The 20067-nt window shown below is 39.5% G+C and overlaps 1 protein-coding gene across 30 annotated transcripts in view; it reads left to right on the plus strand.

The window, feature by feature from the left end:
- Nucleotides 1–20067, plus strand: part of RBFOX1 (RNA binding fox-1 homolog 1) — a 1132467-nt gene that overhangs the window by 439059 nt on the left and 673341 nt on the right. The window contains exon 7 of one of the 30 annotated variants that reach the window (XM_069030292.1): nt 18296–18409. The exons of the other annotated variants lie outside the window; for them this stretch is intronic. The gene's annotated coding sequence lies outside the window, so the exon portion shown is untranslated. The remainder of the gene's footprint in view (nt 1–18295; nt 18410–20067) is intronic. 30 annotated transcript variants of the gene reach the window in all.

Genomic DNA, 20067 nt, shown 5'->3' on the forward strand with positions numbered 1-20067 from the left:
AATGGAATGATGTTAATATTTAAGAAGTAGGACACTAGATTCTATTATCTCAGAAACTCTGTCACCTGGTACACTCTGTAGTCCTGTTATCTAATTATTGTCCTTAAATTGCATTAGTGTGCTAGCAATTTGTCTGCTGTTGGAAAAGTAATTGACATTTGAGTTACTGCTTCATATTTGGGAGACTCACTAGGTGGTTCCAAAGAGCCCTCTTCTGTCGAAGCAGATTAGCTTAATTTTACCTAAAAGAAAAGGGAAAGTCTGCATTTTAGAGTATGCCATTTACACAGTGCTCTTGTAATTTGGTATTAAAATTCAGGTTATGTATCACAGCTGATTGCCAAGAAAGAAGATAGGGGGGAAAAGTGGCAAATTAATAAATGACATTTGTGCCTTCAAATTCATTTTAGTGCAGTCTGGTCCTTCAGTGAGCGTGCAAGAGGAGGCTGCTGATGGGAAGAGGCAAAGGAAATGCTGTAATGATGTGGATACAGGGAATGTTTGATCCTTGGGCTCTGCTGTAGTCAGTGCTCTGATCTACAGGTGTTTGGTCACTCCATGGGCACAGTCCCAGAGCCATGGTCACCCACAGGACCTTCCCCATGCCATGGTGAAGGGGCTGAAATGCTCCACTTCATTCCCATAATCATGATCTGCTGTAGGAATTTCCATTTCCTGTTAGTGTTTGGAGGAAGAGTGCTTCCAAAACCTTTTTATACCATTTCTTTGATGAAAATTTAAAGGATAGTTATAATTTCATGTAGCCTGGCAAGGGGAGGAGCAGCCTCTATTCCAGCAATTACCTTGTGTGAATGTTTCCATGTCCATGAAGGTTTGGTTTCATGACTGTGCAATCAAAAGCTTTGAAACTTTCCAGACAAATGTAATTTGGGATCTAAAGTTGATTAGAGATGCATGATTACAAAATGTGCATAATAGTTTATGTGACAACTGGAATTAAATTTAAGATATATTTGAAATTAGCATGAGGAATGTAGCTGTCTGGTACTGGTGATAATTTTGCTAATATAATTTGTTTAGAGATTTTCAGTTCATGTTTAAAAACAAGACAATCTTAAATCTCTTCAAAATATTTTTTTCTGCAGGGCTGTTGCATAAACTAAAGTTCATTGCCTGAACTTATAAGATTGTGTCAGTGCAATCCAAGTGAAGCATTTAGGAATGTTGGCTCAAACTGGAAACCTCATCTGAATTTCTTTTGACAATACCTTTCAAAAAAGATTTAAAGCACTGGTTGAATATCTCTAGAGGTCTCTTTTGATATGTCTTTAAAATTCTTCATTTTCCACTGACAGGAATCAGGATTGTCTCTGCTCTTCATGGTTTACATAAATAGTTGTGTTTTTTCAGTCGTTATTATGAAATTGTTAAGGCCTTTTGCAGTCCATGTGAATTGGACTGTTTTGAAGAAAACACACTTTATCTCTGTCATCTCAAAAAACACCAAAAAATTAGGAAAACGGGTAGAAAAATGTGAGTTTGATTAAATTATCAAAGTATCAAAAGGTTTCTGCAATCCTTTGTGGTAGGTTAATTCTTAATTTAAAAAATATGTTTCAAACCCAAGCATTTTGCCCAAAAAGTATCTGAAAAGAAAGGCAGTTTTGAAAAAAAAATGCTTGAGTTGATTCTGCAGGCAAAGTGGTGAGGGAATGAAAGTTTGTAGAGTGAGAAAGGCAACATCTATTGTAAAGAAATTCTGAAAGTTAAGTATTCCAGAAGAACAACTGATGCCTGTGCACTGTACCTCATGTGAATCATGTGCTGCTGTAACTGGAGTGTCTGCAAAGCACCAACCCATCTGTCCATTTCTGGACTGTTTTTTCTTTATCTGAAGTGACCCTGATGTTATTATTTCCCAGAAAATTAATATAGTATTCATAATTATTGGCATTTCTGTATTTTTAAAAATGTGAAGCTGTCATAATATGAGGGAGTGAGGAAGAACGAGGGCATGCTCCACCTGATCAAAGAGAACCAGTCTCTGTTTTCCACACTGTTGAGATTGTACCTGGAGAGGGACAGGTGAGGGCAGTGACCACTGGGGCTCCACTGGCAGAACACTCTGAGCCCCCCCAGTCAAATGCTGAGCATTATTTCAGTTTAAAATTCTAATAGTGCCAGTAATGAGGCAACTTTGCTATTAAACCAGGGGAAGAAAAATAACCTTTTCTCCCCGAAGAAGGATGTGTTGGAAAGGTCAGAGCTGCTCCTGGAGGCAGCGAGGGGCCTGGTGGCAATAATGGGAATGCAAAGTTCTTGAAATGCACGAAAAGTGTAAGTTTTCAGCAGGACAAAGGACACTGCAGAAGGAACTGTAATTTCCTACATTTAGGATTCTTGCTTATAATGCTGTTAGTTAGGTAAGGCCAGGCTTTTAAAGAGCTCAGGACCAGAATTTCATATTCTCAACCTACACAGCAGCTGCTAGATTTTCAAAATAGCTCAACTCCTCACAGTTCCTGTTCTGCAAGGCACCGAGCTCTTGGCAAAGTCTGGCTCTCATTTGGGTGCCAAAATGAGATCTGAACTCTCATGAAAATCCGACTCTCATGAAAATCTGTGAGTACACTGATTTCTTGGGGAAAAAGGAATAAAATAAAAATCCATCAACTGAATATGAAAATGAGTTATAGCAGTATATTTATTTCTTAGTAATTGACTTCTTGGCATGATTGTCATAGTACTCTGATAACCATAACTCTTGTTCTCTGAATAGTTGTGAAAGGACTACATATACTAAAAATAAAAGGTGACCTGCCTAATTATTTCTAAATGTCTCTCATTAATGTCCCTCTTCTTTACATTCTCTGGTGCTTTTTTTTTTTTGTGAGGCACACAGAGCAATGATCATAAGGACTTTAGAGGAAAAGTTTAATTCTGACAGGGACAATGGCATGTAGAATGTATATTTAATGCAAGGATGATGCCAACAATAGATGCAAACAATTCTAGTTCAGAGAAAAACTTCTTGAAAGTCTGTTGTCTCCCTTGCCTTTTAGATAGGAAAAATTGAACTTCAGTAGATGAGAAGAGGGAAATTTGCTCTAACATTGCCTAGAGGGAAACTGAAAGAAGGGGAACTGCTAGAAAAACTTGTGTCTTCACAATGTTGACATAATTCAAATATAAAATGTTACACCAATGTTTTTTCTGGAGTGGAGCTGGTTTCCAGTAATGTGTGGGGATTCAAATCTATGTTTAACAACATGGATAACTGGATAACACCAGAAAGGGAAAGCAGTTGTTGGATCTAGAGAGATCTCTAAAATGTGCTTCTCACATATGTAGGAATGCTGTCTTACAGTATAAATTTATATTTTCCTTCTTTCCAAACCTAGTCCCTGCAGCATTTTTGTAAACTTTTCTGTGGCATCATTTCCTTTGAGGTAATGGCTTCCAGTGAGCTCTGTGGTACAAAAAGAGAGAATAGGACTTACCATGCATGTTGGATTTAACAATTCCCAGTCTGTCTGTCTGTAATTCTGTACTTTGTCTGACAACCACAATGTGCCACCCCCACACATTTCATCATGGAACGAATACTACTGTATCCTGCAGTAGCAGTGCAATAAATGGACACGTGCAAATATACTTGCACATCTATATAGGGGTGCTATAAATGTACCTGCACATCACTTATTGGATGTATGAAACACCTCCTGGAAGGAGGAGAAAGCTCTGTAGCCAGGCAGCAACAGAGACACCAGGAGCACCAATATGCTCCCAAGCAACATTCATAAAGGCTGAGAATAAGTTCACTCCCCCCAAGAAAACAAGTCTGGTTTTTTTTCCCCTTTTGTAGCATCTTAATTCAAACAAAAATACCAGGAAAGCAAGTTGTGCAGTAGATGTATAAGCCAATGAATTAATTTAATGCCATCCTGTCAGTTGAGCTGCACTGTGCTGTTTTTAGCATTAGCTCCATTAATGTAAATGTTATGTCACTGGATCTAGGTTGTGTTCTGTGTGTTGGGCTTGTTAGAAGGAACAGAGAGAATGCCATCCAACATGGCTTCATCTTTCCTCCTGTTCTGAAACCTTCTTCGGGTGTGTTTGAATTTTGGCTGTGTTTTTCTCCCTGGGAATTTGTAGGCACTGAAGAAGGCAGAGCTGTAGTTTCCCTGCGCTTACCCAAGAGTGAGCCTTGAATTAACTCTGCTCTCTGAACAGAAAGACCCCACTGTCGTGGTGCAGTGGCAGAACTGTGTTTGCTCCCCAAGTTTATGTCCTTTGGTCCCACAAACTGTGAGTTCATGAAGAGTTTCTGGCAGGAGGGCACCCTCAGGCCCAGGGGAGCTGGCAGGTGTGTGCTCAGCCCTGCAGGCTGGGCTCGGAGCTCTTGTGCTCTGCAGCCACGGAGCCTCCTGCAAACACCAATGGCCAGATCAGGGCAGGGAACAGAGAGAACCTGAAAAGTTCTCTGCCTCTGCGTGAGTGACTCGGGGCTTTGCTCAACAGAGCCCAAGGCTGGCCTTAACATTTTGTCTAGTTGAAGTTACAGAGCAAATTTCCCATGACATTATCTATAGAATAATTTAGACGATATGCAACTTCCTTTCTTTTTTATTCCCCAACTATTTTTAAAAGCAGTAGTGGCATCTTTTTGCCTTTTACACAGACTTACTCATGCAAAATGAATATTTTTTAGAGTAAGTGCCAGAAGGCAAAAATTGTTATCTTTGAATTGAACTGTTTTAAAGAAAGTCACCTTGAAAATGCATTTATTTATGAAACTTTTATGTCTTTAGGCTTGCGTGAGTGGACATCTAAATGTAGCACAGAATTGCTAACAGAACTGCTGTTGCTGAGCAGCACCTATAAAACTATAGGTAGTTTTATTCAACCCCAAATTAACAAACAAAAAATCTCACAAGATATATGTGGTCTGCCCAAATTAAAATATACAAATAATTTGTTAAATCTGGATTTTAGGACAAGCAGCATAGCTTAACTTGAAGACTAAAATCAGAAACACCTGATTTTTATAGAATAAACATGCAGATGTTATGAAATGTGCTTGATGGCTGAAGAGTGAGCACAGTGGTGTTTTATGAGTACTCAGAAATGCTGGTGGATCTTTGAAGAGTTTAATGAAGTGAGGGAATATGTTTTCTTCAAATACATCAGGATGCAAGTTTCTGGTGCTGTTCACAGTCTTATCCAAAATCATCTTTATGTCTCTGAAGAAAAAGTTAAAAGACAATAAGATGAAAATTAATAATAATTATTTAGAAAATGTTTTCTACCATGTTTTAATTTTTCTGGTAAGTGCTAAAGGATCATTGGCAAATATGTTTTACTCCTTATCCTGTTTCCCCTTCTCAGGGAATTTTTGGAAGGACTTGCCTTTTAGCCATGTTGGCTTTACATAATTGATCCATCCAAGAGCTGAATTGTCTGTGGATCAAGCATGAGTTAAAAAGCAATTTTTTTTTTTTTTTTAAAATGTGACATTTTTCTAAGAATATTCTTGCCTTGCACTTAGCAAGCAGAAAGATCTCGGCTCCAAGATCATTCTCACTGTGCAGTGGCCCTGGAGTGTCACTGAAGCTTTGCCTAAAGGAAATGGGCCAGCCTAGTACTGGGCAATGTGGTTGTTTGATGTAGTGACAGAGAGAGAATCAGCAGAAGAGAAAACTGAGAATTTTGGAATGCAGGTGGGAAAAAAAAAAAATCGGAATCTTCAGCATTTCCACGTGCAGGCTGCCAATCTGATTTTTTTGGGGGAAAATATTTGTTCCCTGCTCTCTCTTCCCCTCTTGCCATAATAAATTAGTCCTGGTTGTAGGAATTAAGGAGGCTTCTCTCAGAGCTATCGTCTTGCTCATAGAATAACAAGAATTGTGATAAGCACACACACGCCAAAAAAAAAAAAAAAGAAAAAAGAAAAAAGAGATCCTTGTCTTGGTTTAAAAAGGACAGGATTGTGTGGGGCTGCAGTGGGAAGCACACACCCTTTCTGATTAGCCTCTGTACTCTTAGGAGTGGAAATCATAGAGACTTTTCAGACTTTGTTGGGTTTTTTTTTAACCAGACCTGACATATGAGGGGTTTCTTTTTTTAATGTACCTTTCAGTGACAATTCCCCTGCCTTGTGGCCTCAGACCTTTGCTCTCTCTGAGTTTCTGTTCCTTTGCCAGCAATGCTCTTGGGCTCATGAACTCAGTGAGTTTTGGGCAGGTTGGATTAGAGACTAATTCGTGTTTTGGTGATTTCTCACAGTAATTGTTTGATTTAGGCTGCTGGATGTTCTTTTTATTTGTCATTTTGAGGTAACCTAGCAGAGAGACCTCTGGAGGGCTGAAGTGGAGCATAATCCTTGCTTTTGCATCTCTTGTGGGGGGGTTATTCTGTGTTTGCATTTCATGAGGCTTCTCCAGCTCGGGAATGTTGGGCACTTTACAGCCTTTAATGAGCTGAGCTTCCCAAATTTGCTGCCACGTCAGGGAGGATCTGTTGCTCCTATTGTGCACGGAAAGAAAAGAACGCAGATGTGAAATGATGTGCCCAAGGTTTCTTGACAGTGTAATGAGTGTCCCGACACTAAACTGCTGGACCTAATCTAGGGTTTTTTGCTTTAAGTCGTACTCACTTTTGAATTCTCTTTCAAAACACTGTTCAAAATCTTCCAGGTCCAGGCTTTCAGGTAAAGGCTCTTAAGAATGTCAGCTCCCTTCCTACCCTGAAGTGCTCACAGGCCAGGAATGGTGAACAGAAAGGGCACAGCAGCACAGGGAAGTTGTTACCTGCCTAAAGTCATACACAGCCCATGGCAAAAGGCTGAATATTAACCATTTCTCAAAATAATCTCCTTAATATAATTTTTTTCCTGGTTATTTCCATGCTCCTTGTTTGTCTGATAGTTCAAGTGGGCTTTTCCTTTTTCCTCTATTTCAGAGGCTCTGTAATAGTGACATGTTTAATGGGAATGGCTTATTTGGAAGTTGATTTTAATTATGGCTTGAGAGGATAAAGAGCATGTTTAACAATTTATAAGTATTAAAATTGGAACTGTGCAGTTGGCCTGCCTGCTGTGCTGGGGAGGGGATGCACACATGATTTTTGTGACTAGTGGTAAAATGCTGGAGGATGCTTTTATATTCCTGTGGGTTCTCTAAGGTCTGTAAACAAAATCCGTATGATGGAAACAATGTTGGTTTTGTAATAAGCTTCAAAGTTCTGGTTTTTTTTTTTTCTTTTCACATATTGCTCAGTCATGATTATCGAACCAACAAGAACATATTTCCCAATAGTTGTGTAAAATAACCATATATGGCATATAGTTGTTTAATGCCAGATATTTTAAAGAATTTTTTTTTCAAGAAGGAGAGTAATTTTCAGGTCTTTAGACTGAAACAGAGAACCTTGTGTTTTTAGAAAAGCAGGAAGCTGAGAAGAGGGCTAATGGCAGAAATAGCTGGCTTTCTATGGGTGCTGGCATAAGAAATTGAGAGGTTCTGAGCTCCAGAGGTTGCTGACATGTGGCAGTAAGAGTAGTAGCTCTTCATGCTTGGTACCTGGTAGGGATCTGAGAAGAAATGTGAGGTAGCCAAAATTCACAGTTAAAAGTGTTGGGATGAGATTTTAAATCCAGAGCCTCATTTGGGAGCTGTCTCTGAAAATGTTCAGATTCATGCAGCGAGAACAAGAAAATTTCTAGTTTAGATAAATGCTTGAGAAGGTGGTAGAAGACTTTAAATATAGATTTTACTGAAACAAAAATAAGCTATTCTCATTACACTTCTGTCTTTTTGTATTCAAAGAAGAATCTAGGCCTTGATTGCTTTTTCAGTTTGACACAGATAGACTATAGTCCCCTAATTGTGCCATGCTTTATCCAGGGCTCCAGTGGCTCTGTTAATTCCCAAATAATTTCAAAGAGAAATTCTAGATGGTGGTCAAATATAATATGTGAAAATCATCTTTAGGAAAGGGATGGATAAAAGAAACAGCTAAGTACTGAATATGGAAATTAAGTCCATCTCTGATCACTAGGGAAAGACTCCAGTCTGTAACTGGAGTGGGAATTCAAAGCTTAAGCAAAAGAAGGCAGAACTGCAATGTGTTCTGAAGTGAGTGCTGAAATTCAAAGCTTACATAGTGAGCAAGCAACTACAAAAAACATCCAGAAAATCTCTCATTCTTGTCACACTAGATTGAGACTGGAAATGCAGTTCATATCGTCAGTGCCATTTCGTTACCTTCAGCACTGTGTTCCATATCCTAGGCTAATAAGGCTGTTCCTTTGTATTCTTCTTTTCATTAAAGAATTTACTGAGGACCAAAGTGGTCATTTCACATGAACAGCAGAATAATTTCAAACACTAAGAAGAAAAATTGCACGCAATTTTCTGCTCATTTCTTCAGGAACTGGAACTGCCATGTGGATTGTTTCCAGCACTGCCCAGGGGGGCCTTGGGACAGACCAGGAAGGCACTTGCTGGATTTAGAAGGCTTATTTGTGGAATTAGAGCTGAGATATGATAAATGGCTCAGTGAAGAATTGGTGCCTATTCAGGGTTATAAAAGAAATTTCTTGTTTCCTTTGAATAATGGCTCCAAACGGAAGTGCAGTGTTCCAGCCTGTTGTTCTCAGGTGATAGCTCTCAGGGGATGGAGGAGCCTTCGTGCTTGGCATTATCTCTGGAAATATCAAGCAGAAGAAGGAGAGGGAGGAATGATGCACGTCTGTTTTGTGTGTTTCCAGCAGCCCCTCTGAAAGCATTTCTGTGATACCTGTGAGTGAGCTCCAGGTGGTTCTTGATGGTCCTTGGCATCAGGGAAAGCCAGTTTTGCTGGTTTTGGAAAAAAGTAGTATCCTTAAGGGGAAGGGCATGAATCTTTTTCTGTAAATAAAAAAAGAAAAATGCAGTTTATTAATTGAGTGTGAGGGGGAAATAGCATAAAAAGAGAAAAATGAAATATTATGTGCTTCATTTTTGCTAATGCTTAGTGCCAAAAATTTCTTTTTCTGCAGTAGTAAACCAGTGTGACTTACATTTCTATGCTCTGTCATTCCAAACACATGGGATATTTGAAAATTGCTATATTAAAAGCTTTTAGACGTGCAGAAGTGGAGGTTTTTAACATGTGATTTCAGATGTTCGTACCCTCACGTCAATTCCATTCACACACAGATGTTTGGGTGGGATCTGTATATCAATTGCATATTCTAAGACTGCAATTACAAGTTTGGGCAGTGTCATAGTGGATACATAAACAACCAGTTTAGTTCTGCACAGTAGGAAATTCTGAGCAAAATATGTCATGGGGGATGTGGTTTGTCTTTTTTCATCAAGCCCTCTATTTCCATGCATAGGCTGTGAACTGATGGAAATTCAGAATGCTGTATTTAACAGGCTGCAGCATTTCCCTTTGCAACAGCTTCCCAGTGCTTTCATTTCTCTTTTGTCCAACTCCACCAAATGACTGGTTATATCCTGATTTACTCCATCCTTGCTTTTCCAGCAGTTGAGGAAAATGATTGAAACCTGTTCCTGGGCCCTTTGGTGGAGGTTGTATGCTTGGGTTGATCAGCACCCATCCATTGAATTAGCTCTCAGTGGGACAGAAATATGTGAGGAGCCTTTCTCTCTGTGCTCCCAAATCCTGCAGTCAGATCAGTTGGTTTCCTTAATGATAAACACAGAAAGGATAAAGGGAGACCATGCACTGCTGCTCCACTGGGAGAATCTCTGCAAGATGTGACAGGAGGTTGTGATGATGGAGCAGCGTCCATCCCAAAAATGCCAGGATTCTGGTATTGGAGGAAGAGAGGATTATGCTGTGTCCCTAAATCCCTCTGAGGCTCAGTGGTATCATCTGCTGTATCTTTGCTCGAAGAAAATCTAAGTGAAATTCAATTTTTTTTATACCTTGCAGAATGTGCAGAGTGGAAGCTTGTGAGGTTTCACAACTGGGGCTGTTTTTCATACAAATATTATGACTGTACATCAAGATAACTTAAATAAAGTCTCTGAGGGAGTTAATTTTAAGCAAAATGAAAGTAAAATGACCACAGGGTTACAGTCATTAATGAACCTTTGGCTTTATGAATTGCTTGCAGTGTTTTAGTAGTATGGGAATTGTGTAAGGGGAAAAAAACCATTCTTCTTGCCATTATTTACCCCAGGTGCACTTTGCTTCTGGCCCCTGTGTAGTTGTTTAAATAAAATGGATTTGTTTACAAAATAATACAAGGTTATTTCATAAGTCTTAGTAACTGTACTAAATTCAAGAGGTTGCAGAAGAAATTATTATTTTTCTGGTTTTATTATGTGACTTTAATTTATTTTCTTTCTTCCCGCCTTTCCAGTTTGAGTTAAAAAGTGAGCTATAAGGTGACTTATCTGCATGTGACTTATCCTATGATTTCTCTTCTTTCAGTGACCCAAACCTGACCATTTATTACTGTTTCAATCATAATTTTGGTCCACTTGAAATCAGTTGTTAATTTAACACTGGATTGTCTGCTCAGATACTCTTAAAATGCAGAATGGGAACTGAAGCTTCTTCCTTTGACTCCCGAGATGCCTTGGCTGATATTTTTCTGTAGTTCTTCTTCTCTTACCACATTCTCATATTATTTTCTCTACCTTATCAGTACCTCACTGAAGCGTTATTATACTAAAAATATCTATTTTTAATATATTACCAGGCAAACTTTTCAAGCTTCTTCAGAGCTTTAAAAACCTTGTGCCTTTGAACTACTTCTGCCACAGTAGTTTTAATGAAGCTACACAGCACAGGGACCATGATTCCTTTAAACATCAGCATTTCTTGACAGAATGGAAAGATGAATAGATGAAATCCCTTGGAGGCCATGGAACTTTTTCCATTAATTGTAATGATTTTTGGATAGAAACCACAGAAAGAGAAGAAATAAGTGTAACAATATATATAATTGGATGCACAAACGGATACTAGTAGGAGTTCTGTGAGAAATTCTTTTTCTCAGGAGCAAAGGGGCTGTGATAGGATGCCTGATCCCTTGGCAAACAGCATGGTGCATTCTCGGGGTGGAAATGCTGCTTTTCAGAATATTATTACAAACAGATCCTATAAAATTTGTGTTGATGAAAGCCCTTTGAAATAGTGTTGCAATGTGCCAGGGAAGAAGTATAGCAAAACTTTTTTGTTTATTCCTAGAAGCATCGGTTTATTAATTGGTATTATCCAGCAACAGGAAAAAATGCTTTGTATGAGGAAATAATACTGGATTTTTCAGGTAATGCTTTTGTATTTGGTCTTTGGTAAATTCCATTGAATATTTTTGCATTACTGCTTGGTTACTGTAATTATGGAATAGACAAAAACCTCTTTTTCCTCATCTATGAATAACTTGCATAATTACGAAAATAAAATAAATATTTTAAGATGGCTTGAAGGTCAATTTTTGTTTGGTTCCCCACATCAGAAAGTGGGTACTATTGACTGGGGTGTGGACTAATCCTGGAAGAATTGCTAATGAGTCCTACTGAACTAATAGCTACTAAGAGAGAGCTGTCTCCTGCACAGTTTTCCAGTGTGATTTACAGTGCTTTGCTGAATTGAAATCAGTGTTGCTAATATGATATAAACTCATGCCACAAACCCAGGATTTCACAGCAATTTGGTGTGTGTGTTGCATGTTTTGTGTGTCAGGGTGTTTTCTTACTGACCTTCCAGAGATGTTAAAACAAAGGGGATAAGCACACAGTGTGACTTTTCTGGAATTATGATCTCTTTTGGCCAGTGGTTCAGTTAACTGTATGTCACCATCACAGGATTATTCTGTCCCTTTTGATTCCAGGCAAAAAATAAATGTAAAATGTATCAGCCAGAACCATTGAACCAGGCCTGTAGTCTTTGGCCAGTGGTGCTGAAAGATAAAGTGCTATGTTTACAATTCCAATTCTAAAAGTTTATTGAAGTTACAGAGGAATTGCATTGATTTCAGTACATTGGTTTGAGTGAAAGCTGAGACTCTTACTTAGAACAAAAAAATACAGGCTTAAAACTGCTAGGAATGACATTTTGAAGTATTTTAAATAGGAACCACTCTCTTGCAGAGTTAGCCCAGGGTGTACGTGGACATACCCTGATAGTACATGAGACTACAAACTATTTGAATTTGAGACAAAATATAATTTGTAATTCCTGTGTATAACACAAGACCTAGCCATCAGGAATTGTTTCTGAAGATAGTTATACATGGAAACTGTGGTTGTGATTAATAGATGGCTCCAGACTGCTTTATTGTAACAGTGACTGTGCTATAAACAGGACTGGGAAAAAATGATTGCCTTTAATAGGGTAGCAGCTGTAAGGGTGCCTTTATATTAAGTGACTTAATGAATACTGATCTTGAAGCAATAAATCAAAATGCAAACAATCTACTCTAATCAAGTAAGCAGAATATTTCACATACCTAAATTATATTAAATGAACACTTCAATCAAGGTACGTACCCTGTGCATGTTCTTATGTTTAATCTAGTTACTGTTTGTGTAACATCACTTTTAGAATATATATATTTAACACACACTTGTTTTTGTTTCTTCTTCATTTTTCTTGGTTTTGGGTTGGTTTGTTTGTTTGTTTGATGTGAAGAAATTGGTTGCAGAATAATTAATAATCCCTTGTAAATCCTGTCCTGGTACTGAAGGGTTTGCTTCTAAAGAATGATCAATGAGGTTCTTGTGAAAGGTGTTGCAGCAGTTTCTTCAGGTAGGTGTAGCTCTGTCTAAATGTCTGCATTTACAAAGTTATTTGGGGGTATTGGTGGAAATCTGTGCATGGAGACCTGTGCACACCCAGGGCACAGCAGCAGCTCCTACCTGGGCAGAAATTAAAAAGTGACAGTGCCATCCTTCACTGGCAAACCAGTATCTGTCCTCACATTGTGAATACACAACGTGGAAATTAAAAGGAAATGACATTTTGTGTGCTGAGGTTCTCATTCTGGAGTCCCTTGCAGGATTCTGGGTGTGTTTGTCACGGTTCCAGAGCAGCTGGGTCAGGTGAGGCCCTGAGCCTGTAGACATCTCCCTGTGCATACAAAAGGGGGGGAGTTTCTGCAAAGAATTTGCAAGGCAGAGTCAGAAGTCTCTTTGCAAGGTGCTGGTCTCACCTCGTTTAGTAAATATTTGTCCACCTTGGCTTTTAGTTTATTTACTGGCCAAATTCCACATGCAAGCCAGAAGGAGGCAATGGTCCAGAGGGGCATTTTTGAGCCACACTTGTATTTCTGTTCAGGCATTGCCTGAAAATCCATAATGGAAGAATTACTAACTATCTTTTATATTTTTTTAGTTTATACTTAGCATTTGTTTGTTCTATTTGTTTGCTTGGGATTTTTGTGTGAGTTTTGTTTGTTTCTGTTTTTTAGAAGTGGAAAATAATACCTATGAGGCATCTGTAGCTGATTAAAGTATTCAGAGGTCCTCAGTATTTGACTTTTCCCTTAATTTTGGAAATAGATTGCTAGTTTTGCTTCAATAATCATTCATCTCTGGTTCCTGGTGTCTCTAGTTTTGTCTGGGGTCAGAAAGGTGCAGTTGATCTGCTGCTCGATAGTTTCACATCAGCAAACTAGATTCAGAACAGCAGAAGTGGAAAAGATCAAAAGCTAATTCCATTTTGTAGGCATCTTGTCAGGGCTGTGAGTAGCTGGTGAAGGTCTGCCTTATCTGTCAGCAGAATAAGGAGGGTGGAAATGCAGCTCTAAGAGCTAGGCTGTCTTTGGATTCACAGGTGTTACACCATTAATAAATAATACACCATAATTGCACCATGCAGCTGCACAGGCTGGCTTTGTAAAATGGGCAGGATGTGAGAAGCCACCAGGAAGAAATCCAGAACAGCTATTTCTGGACTAGGCAAGCACAGATCTTAAGCCTGAGCTCCTGGCAAGTACCTACTGAGGTCTTGGCTGGCTGAGTTTGCTGAGACACATTTTTACTGGCCCCAAAGTAAAAATAATGGTATCAAACAAAAATGCTACAACCTTTATGGCTGTGGTTGTCCCTAAACACAACACTTCCATGGGATGCTCTCGTGTAGATGTGTGGATAGATGTCAGGGGTTGGCATTCAGTTAATGGTTACAAAAACACCTTGAAGAAAACAGTGGAGCTGCACTGAACAGATTTTCCTGGGTATCCAGCCCTACAGATATTAAGCATATGAGGATTTCTGCTTTTTTTTTTTTTTAAATAATTATTCCTGCTTTTCCCCCTGTTGTTCCAGTGCCAAGGCACCAGCACGAAGCCTGTCAGAGTTCAAGGAGCATCTGGATGATGTTCTCAGTCATAGGATTTTGTTTTAGGAAGATCTGCAAGGAGCAGGGACACAGTGATCTTTATGTGGATCCCTTTTATGTTCTGTTCTATGATTCTAGTTAAACTATTTACACCAAGGCTTCAGGCTGTGATTCACGTTGTACTTTCTACTTTGTGCTGAAAACTGATAGATAACTTTGTTCTGGGAGCAGAGCTGATCCTCAGTTCTCCAGACTACAATTCTGGTTAACCCAAACTGGAGGCCAGTAGAAAAGTATCCACTAAAATTGCCCCAGCTTTTTACCTTTCATTTGTAATAAATAAAAGATGGAACTGTCAGTTGCAACTTCCAGTACTGTGAACTCTGAGAGTCCCTTTAATGTCACTTCTGAATGTTGCTTACTTCCACTTGAAAAAGGAACAAATGCTGTTTTACTGCTTTTAAACTGATGTTTCTGCAAAGCCCAGAGCAGGCCCTAAGCAGTTACTCGTGCAGGGAGAGTCGTTCCTGTGGAGCCTCTCAGTTTCTGTGCAGTGATGTTGATGTTACTGCAGCTGACAGGGAGCTTTTATAGCCAATCTGGGCAGGTGCAAAAGGCCACGGGTTGGAAACTGCCATTAAAAGTGCCTCTGTTTTGTAAAAGCTGCACATCCTTTATGCTCTCATAATGGAATTCCCCCTAACTGATAAGACAGGCCAAAAGTTAAAAACGTTACCATAGGAGGGAAAGGAGGTTAAAGTGCCTTTATAATTGTTAATCCTTTTATTCTTTCCAAATGAGAAGTCCATCTTAAAAACCAATAGTTCACTTACTGGAGTTACTTCTCCTTTGTGATTTTTATGATCAGAAGTCACACACTGCTTGCCAACATGATCTTTCAAGGTGCTTCAGCCCAGTGGAGTTATCTGTTTATTTGAGTAATGCATCCTGAAACCAATCCCGTGGAAAATGTGTCTTGTGTCACAAATGTTGGCTGCTTTGCTGCTGCTCCCAGTGTAAGGACTGGCATGATTCATTGTGCAAATAATCCTGAGAAGGGACAAGTTCTTCTTGTCTAGGGCCTCTTCAGTTTTATCCTAAAAGAGAGGCAAAGTCCTAGGTGTGCACAGATATCCCACCAGTAAACAAACTTCAGCTGATTCTGTGAACACCTCTGCATTTCAAATGTGGAATCTTGTGGTAAATCAATGTTAAATGAGCAATGCAAAATTTTGAGCTGCATTTTGTTGGTGTCTGTGCTGGCTGTGGGGGGTGTGCTGTGTACCCACAGAGCTCTGTCTCTCAGTCCAGTACTCCTGCATCTGAGATAACTGAACATAATTAACTGCTTTCAATAAGATGAGATTTTTGTTAGTGATATGTCTAAAAGATACATTTGATTCTAAATTGTAGAGGTTTTTTTAAACTTGGTGGTGTGTAGAGTGCCTTTTTTCAAACTCTCTCAAAGGATGGCTGAGAGGAACAAGTAGGGAAGGTTTGTCAAATTTGTTGCTGTAATTACTTGACAGACCGAGTTATTGAATGGGATTGTGAGGATGGGGTTTGGGGGTTTTTTGTATTTTATGCTTTTGTATTTTGTACTTGCTGCATTGAAAATTGCCATTTCTACTGAATTTTAATTTTGAAATGAAAAAATTTCTGTCCCTTCTCAAGTAACCTCTTTGTGAGAGTAGGGAGAGAATTTCTCAGAGGAGTAGTTTGTGGTCCCTTAATGGTAAATGCTTGCACTCAGGTGGAACTACATTAAAGAGGTTCCTTTTCCTCATGACTCCTCAAGTCTGATTCAGACAATCTGGACAGGAGGAAGGATATGCCTCTCAGAGCAGAAATCACCTCCTGAATTAAAGAAGTTTCTATTTTGTTTTATTCATTTCTTTTTTCAGCCATTCCTTCATTGTTTTCAAAGATCTGCATTGAAATGATAGCAAATTGAAAACCAAAACCCTGGTAATGTGATGGGAACAGATGCTGAACTTCAGTCCCTTTGCATGCATGGCTTCCCAAGTCATCCAGAAAGTTTCCCCTGAATAATAAAGGAACCCCTGCCTTCTCTGTGTTCAGTTTCCCTTTGTTCTGTCTCAGAGTTTGCCCAGTGCACTGGGCGTGAGAGGAGTCTGTGTGCCTGGAAGGATATTGATATGCTTTAATAAATTAAACATATCTGTTTTTCTGTCATTATAAACCCAATACTTTTTATTGATTCATGTAAGCCTCAGAGATTCCTTCCTCTGAAGGAAAGAACTTAATGAAAATACATCATTTGGCAGTAAGGGTGTTTTAGGCTCTCACCTCTCTCTCTTTTTTTCCTTATTCTAGCAGTTTTAGCAAGTGTGAAGTTGTGATACTGGTTAGCCTGGCAGCAAGAAGAGTAATGGTTTCTTTCTAAATGTGAGAAGGTAGGAAATAATGCAAACAGAAAAGCAGCTTGAAGCAATTAGGCGAGTTAGTCTGGAATAAAGGGCTGCAAGCGTTCTCCTCCAGGAACACACGATTTCTGGAACAAGTTACAGACTGCAAACAGACCCCAGGAGATTTTCGCATCCATTAGTGTTCACCTGTGCATCCAAGGAGCTCATAAAAATACTATTTCTGGAAGGGAATCTCCCTTCAGTAGTATCTCAATATAGTTGATAGAAATAACATTCTATGCATAGCAAGTTTAATAATTTAGGTATTTTAAGTAAAACTATTTATCTGAAAATTCAGCAGTTTTGCGGATTGCTGTCTCTGACAAGGAACTGCAGAAATAATATCTCACTTTATTCTAATAGTAATTTTGTTTTTAACTTGGCATAGATGAATAAGGGGAATTGAAAATGTTAGAGGTACCATATCCCTTTGCTGTCCCATTTTCCCTTGAATCATATAGGAAATTTAAAAAATACGTTTTCTACACATATGTACCTGTTAAAATGGTAAAAGTTGAAACTAGAATGATAATGTGAACAGTGACTAGTTACAAATTTCTTAGGCTGAGTTTTAGGGTCATGGTCACTTGCTTAGGCTGAATTTTAGTTGTTCATCTTGTAATGACAGACCTTTTTTCCTTCCCTCCAACCATATTTATTCAATTTGAGACTATTCCAAAGTGGTTTGTATTGTCAATTTGGTGGGGTTTGTTCTATCCTTATATCTTTTCTAATATTTTCTAGGCCATTGCTTCATTTGCTCTGTGGTAGATTGGAAAGATCATTGAGTTTGTACAAATTAAACTTGTATTTGCTTGCAAGACCAGTGCTCTGAGGAAAAGGCTGCACTGAGATCTCACTAGACCTTGTTAGAACACCAGAAAATTCTACAGAGTGGTGTCTTCCATAAGTTTTTGATGACAGAAGTTTTCTATTTTCTCAGGCACCAAAGTTGATCAATTACAAGTAAATTTAGAGGAAATCCAGACTTTCTTATTCCTAGAGTTTATGTACTGTATGGTGCTTGTGATATCTCCTCTTCATTTGTGACTGTCACAATGAGGACTCCCAAACTTTACTGTGCTTCAAAGGAAGCATTGGCCAACAATAACCAGAGCTGGCTTTAACCCACAGCCCCAGCAAGACCAGATTTTAAATCTGTGTTGGTGGTTTTACCTCCTGGAAGAGCTGGGGGTGAAGGTGGGAAGCTGATTAACCAAAAGGATACAAAGGGACGTGCTGGTATCTTGTTAATCCTTGATTATTACAGAGAACAGCTGTGTAGGTGGTAAATAGGAAATCAGGGTGGAACTTGTAGCCAGTATGTCCATAAAATCCAGTATTTACCAGTTGCAAGGAGCCAAGCCCAAAGCCTTTAACAGTGTCTGTGAAAACAAAGAGCAGAGAGGCGCTGGTTTGATTTGCTTTGCTGAGTCAGGACTGTAAATACAGCAGAAGTCTGACCTCAAATCAACTTGACTACAGGAAAAGTTGGGTGCAGGTTGTGCCTCACCTCTTCACCACCTGTGGGATTCTCCTCTCTCCTGGAGAAGGAAAGGGAAGGCTTTCAAAGCTGTGTCACACACTTCATTTATCTGCAGGGGCTGTAATGACTCCCATGGGCCCAGCCAGCACCAGTGAAATCAGGCTCTTGGGGACCAGGCAGGCAGAGAATAACTCCAAAATAAACAGCATGCAAGACCTTTTAAAAGCAAGTAAGCTCTTTATTAGCCAGTGATGCAGTCTGCTGGGTTTATATTCAGATACAGGAGAGGTTGTATCTAATTCAATATATACATTTCTGATGGCAAGCTGTGTTCAGGACTTTGTTGCAATTTGAAATGTAAATTAATATGCCACATGTAACCTTCTAACTATTTGCGTGTCTTATTGGTTTGAAGTAATTTACTCTGGCATTTGGATGTATGGAAATAGAGTCTTTTAAATGCAATAAAATGATACAGTGATGAAATATAATTTAATGCTAGTTGTAAGTGATTTGGTGTTGATGTTTAAGGATGTATTTGTGGATGTAGGTAGATGATAAAATGGCTCAACACAACATGAATGAAAGGGAGAATGCTTATTCTTCTCAGTACCTACTACTTTTATAGTTAATTTACATCTTATTTACCACTTCCATACAAAGAAAATGGAATCTCTCACTCAGCATGTCCTGGGATTTGGGAATGGGACCCTTGTACAGCTGAGAAGGCGATTTGTGTGTAGGCTGCTGTGGTTCACTTCCTTTAAAGCCTTCTCTGTGCTTTGCAGTGCAGAGTGAAATGCTTCCAAAGGTGAAGCACTGGTGTTCCTCTCTGTTAGGGCCACGTCTGGTTTTGGCTGTGCTGCAGTTGGTGCAGGGCTGTGTGTTGGATTTAGGATGAGAACAGTGCTGGTCACACACGGATGGTTCAGCTGGTGCTGAATCAGGGACCTCTCAGCTCCTCACACTGCCCTGACAGTGAGGAGAGTGGGAGCACAGGAGGCTAGGAGGGGGCACAGCCAGGACAGCTGGCCCCAACCATCCCAGGGAATATTCCAGACCACTGCAATCATGCTCAGCTAGGAGAGAAAAGCTGGCTGGGGTTCCTGCTCAGGAACTGCCTGGGCATTCCTCAGTTAGTGGGGAATGACTTGTTCACTTGCACCACTTGTTTTTTTTATATTTCTTCTCTCTCTCTTTTATGTTTTTTTCTCTTTTTAAAATTTTTTCATTACGATTTCTTATTCTCTTTCAGTTATTAAATTGTTCTGATCCCAGTTCATGATTTTTCCTGCTTTCACCCCTCTATTCTCTCCCCATCCCACTGGTGGGGAGTGAGCAGGTGGCTGTATGGGATCTGAGTTGCCAGTGGGGTTTTAAACCATGCCAGGCCAGGATGAACTGAAAGGGGTCATGGTCCTTGCTCTGTGTATAGACAGAGACTTCCTGCTCTGAGCTGCCTTTCAGATTTGAGAAGATGGTGGTTTCAGCTCTGGTGTTCTTCATGTTATGGCCAACAACCAGGGAATTACTGTTTGTCATCATCCCACTCCATTCACTGACAGATTATTGCCTCTGGTTCATTCCCACAGGCAAAACACGGAGTGGAAGTATTGACAGGTATAGTTTGGCTGATTTCCAACCCAGTGCTCTTTGCATTTCCTGCCCAGTGCAGTTCAGGAGTTCCTCAGCTCACTGTGCTTTGGTGGCAGTAGCAGCAGCTCCTCATGTGCCTGTGCACAGACACCCAAAGGGCTTTAGAAGTTTGGGTGTCTTTCATCTCCCAGTCTCCCCATCTCCTTTTGAGATTCAAGATCTGGCCAGTTTTGCTTTCTGCCTTATCTCACAAAAGTACTACGTAAAGGGCCTTTATTTCCATTCTGATGC

Source organism: Aphelocoma coerulescens, chromosome 14 (assembly GCF_041296385.1).
Source record: "Aphelocoma coerulescens isolate FSJ_1873_10779 chromosome 14, UR_Acoe_1.0, whole genome shotgun sequence".
In the NCBI taxonomy this organism is placed as follows: domain Eukaryota; kingdom Metazoa; phylum Chordata; class Aves; order Passeriformes; family Corvidae; genus Aphelocoma; species Aphelocoma coerulescens.